Source organism: Rutidosis leptorrhynchoides, chromosome 2 (genome assembly GCF_046630445.1).
Source record: "Rutidosis leptorrhynchoides isolate AG116_Rl617_1_P2 chromosome 2, CSIRO_AGI_Rlap_v1, whole genome shotgun sequence".
NCBI classification, from domain to species: Eukaryota; Viridiplantae; Streptophyta; class Magnoliopsida; order Asterales; family Asteraceae; genus Rutidosis; species Rutidosis leptorrhynchoides.
This window is the reverse complement of record NC_092334.1, coordinates 639461690-639466191: the sequence shown is the minus strand read 5'-3', so window position 1 is coordinate 639466191 and position 4502 is coordinate 639461690.

Genomic DNA, 4502 nt, shown 5'->3' with positions numbered 1-4502 from the left:
AGCAAATCAGCAAGCCAAACGACTTGCCAAACGGGCTACCAAACGGCTTACCACTATGGCAAATGGCCTGCCACATGGGTCAAGCAAACAGGCATAATAAACGGGCAAGGGTGGCAAATGGGTCCTGCAAACGGGCCCTGCAAAAGGCCTGCCAGTAGTTTGCACGTAAATTTCAAGTCTATTTAAAGGATCTTTGTCATCTATTTTTACACACACTTCAATTCACTTCCTTCTCTCTCTCTACAGTATTAGTCATACTTTCTGTAATATCCGCGACTAATCCTCCCGGACGGAATCTTCAACAGTTGGTCCCATTGCGATGATCGACTTCAAATAATATTCATAACATGAGCAAATGCACAGCGGAAGACTTAATTTGTACCTGAGAATAACATGCTTTAAAAGGTCAACATAAAGTTGGTGAGATATATAGGTTTGATGCTAGCAGCGTTATAACTATGGACCACAAGATTTTAAGTTTATAAACATAATACACTCGCAAGTGTATGAAAAGCATTCCAAGCAGTGGGCACCCGGTAACTAGCCTTAACAAGAGTGTGTACCCCTGAGTTATAATAATATGTGCACCGAATCAAGTGCGTTCCGTTAACCTCGAAGTACTAGACACCCGTTCTTCTAGTTTACTAGAACAACATCTGGGTGGGGGTGTAAAACCCGATAGATCTATCTTTAGGATTCGCGCCTACCAGTTCATAAACCAATAGTTAAAGTTACCAAGCTAGGGGATTTTTGATTCAAACCCATGTAGAACGTAATTTTAGTAACTTGTGTCCATAATGTGATGACCCGGGAATTTCCGACCAAATTTAAACATAATCTTATATGATTCGACTCGATAAGCAAAGTCTATTAAACCGAGTCTCATTATGTTTGAACTATTTCATGATAACATTTGACCTTTAACTATTTCCGACGATTCACGAACCTTTAATTGTAACTAAGAATGTAAATATAAATAATTATATATAAAACTAATTATATTAGTATTAATGAACTATTAAGTAATTTTGTTATTATAAAAGATAACCTTTAATAACTAAAGATTTTCATTTTGAATATATATAGTATATTGTATATAAATGATTCAAACATATTTTACCAACGTTATCAAAATATTAAATGTACAATGTTATACTTTGTAGTTAATTGTTTAATATACATAATTAATCATCTACTCAACATTTAAAACATGATTTTATATATATGGTAGTATACATATATACATAAATATAACTATATATATATGATTTTATACATAATTATTATATTATGTATATGTAGAAATTTATAATATATCTATGATGAAATAATGTACTATTTTAATAAATATATATAATACTTACATATATAAAAAATTTATATTTTTCATAATTACATACATAAGTATAATATAATTAGTATGTAAATAAATATTATAATATATTTATATTAAAATGCATAAATATATAATATTCAGTATATGTTACAATACATATTACATAATTATTAAATATTACATAATAATAGATGATATTAATAAATTAAATTTAAATACAAATATAGTTGTTGTAGTAATGTTATTTGTATCGTCAAATATCAATATTTGTATTCATAATATCACTTTATATCATATAAAGATGAAATTGGATGTATAAATTAGATTATTATTACTAATATTATTATTATCGATAAAATATTAATATTATCATAATTAGTATGGTATTATTATTATTATTATTATTATTATTATTATTATCATTTTTACAATTATTATTATCATTAATATTATATTTATCATTATTATTAATTTTATTAATATTATTAGATATTAATAGTATTGTTATTATATATTATTATTATTAATTAAAAAAAACAGTAGGGATCTATATTATACGCTTGACCTCTGTATCCTTTATCTCTATTATTATTATTTTTTTTGTTTCTTTCCTGCTCCAAACTCGTGAACCTGTGTTGACATTTTCTCCATTTTTTATCAACCGATCTCTATTATTACAAAATGATTATGTATAATTGCAAATCAAATAAAAAGGAAATCCAATGGGATTAAAGAGCACAGCGATATTTTTTTTTCTTCTTCTCTGCACGCTCCAATTTTTTTTTCTCTTAATTCAATTTCGAATAAAGTTTCAAAATCTAAAAATGCAGAAAGGTTAGAAATCTTTCTTTGAATCTATCTGCAAAATCTCAACTCTCAAATCTTTATATCGATCTTGAATTTTGAAGTCAAAGTTTAATTTAAAAAAAGTCAACAATTGTTCTTGAGACAAATTCGCGTTCGTGTATATGTTTCTGATCAAATTGACGATTCCAGTAGTTTTTATACATGTTTAGAAAACTATTTCGTGTTATAAACATTATCTATAATGTTATCTATTACGAAATCAATTTTTTTTTTTGTTCCAAGAACCGACGCTGCAGTAGGCCTTTAGTATTTTTTTTTTTATTTTAGAACCCAAATTATTTTTTTTTCTGTAATGTTTTGAAGCTTTAAAGGGAACCCCGATTTTGTTTTTTGGTTATTGATGTTTTGTTGAATCCATGAGACTTGTGGAGAAGAAGAGGAATAGAAGAAAAACATTTTATATATAAAATTTAAATTCGATATTAGTACAGAGAATCAGAATTGGTGGGATGGTCGAGAGTGTTTGCGTGTGAGCATGTGGTCACGAGATCGAGTCCAGAGGACGGCAGTTTTTTTTTTTTTTTTGAAACTCTTTTCATGTGAGGTAGTTTTCTTTTCTATTTTTATTATTGTTATTATATATTAATTATTATTAGTATTATTATTATTATTGTGATTGTTTTGATTGTTATTGTTATTGTTATTATTAGTATCATACTTGTTATCATATTTGAAAGTATTATAGACATTACTATTATTATTATGATAGGTATTAATAATATTATTATTAGTAATAAACTTATCATTTTAGTATTTTATCATCATTAGGATTATGATTATGATTATCATTATTATTATTATTATGAAGGAAATAAAAATATATTATTATCATCAATATTAGAATTTGTACCGGTTTATAAATAATAGTATCATCAGTACATTTACAATTAATAATATCATATTTATCAGTATCATCATTAATATTTACTAGTATTATTATGATTATCATTTATCATTTTATAAATATTAGAACCTTATTATTAACATAAGTATGGTATTAGTATTAATATTATTTTAGAGTTATTATTATTAGTATCATTAACAGTTATCATTTTCATTTTTTTTGCTATTAGTATTATCATTATAAAATTATTATTATTATTAGTAAATCATTATTATCTAAATTATTATTTTAACAAATAAATCTTTTGTACACTATATATATACTTATGGTATATACTAGGATTGTATTAATAATTCACATAACAAACTAATAAAATTTCATAAATACAATACTAACCACAAATATATGTATATAAATATATTAATGTCACTATTTATATAAACGTAAATCATTATAGATATATATACATAAAATCGATATATATATAAAATATAACTTAAAATATAATATAAGTATACGTTTTAAAATAAAGGTTAGAATAAATTCTACAAAACTATAATATATAAATAATACATATTAATAAATGAAATTTTGTAACTTACATTATACGTATTAATATATACACAATTGATATAGGTTCGTGAATCCGAGGCCAACCCTGCATTGTTCAATGACGTCATATGTATTTTTACTACAAAATACAGTATCGTGAGTTTCATTTGCCTTTTTACCCTTTATATTTTTGGGCTGAGAATACATGCGCAACTTTTATAACTGTTTTACGAAATTGACACAAGTACGTGAAACTACATTTTATGGTTGGATTATCGAAGTCGAATATGCCCCTTTTTATTAAGTCTGGTAATCTAAGAATTAGGGAACAGACACCCTAATTGACGCGAATCCTAAAGATAGATCTATCGGGCCCAACAAGCCCCATCCAAAGTACCGGATGTTTTAGTACTTCGAAATTTATATCATGTCCGAAGGAGGATCCCGGAATGATGGGGATATTCTTATATATGCATATTGTTAATGTCGGTTACCAGGTGTTCAATCCATATGAATGATATTTTTGTCTCTATGCATGGGACGTATGTTTATGAGAAATGAAAATCTGAAATCTTGTGGTCTATTAAAATGATGGAAACGATTGTTTAAGTTAAACTAATGAACTCACCAACCTTTTGGTTGACACTTTAAAGCATGTTTATTCTCAGGTACGAAAGAAATCTTCCGCTGTGTATTTGCTCATTTTATAGATATTACTTGGAGTCATTCATGGCATATTTCAAAAGACGTTGCATTCGAGTCGTCGAGTTCATCAAGATTATTATCAAGTCAATTATAGTTGGATATATTATGAAATGGTATGCATGCCTGTCAACTTTCGATGTAATGAAAGTTTGTCTTTTCAAAAACGAATGCAATGTTTGTAAAATGTATCATATAGAG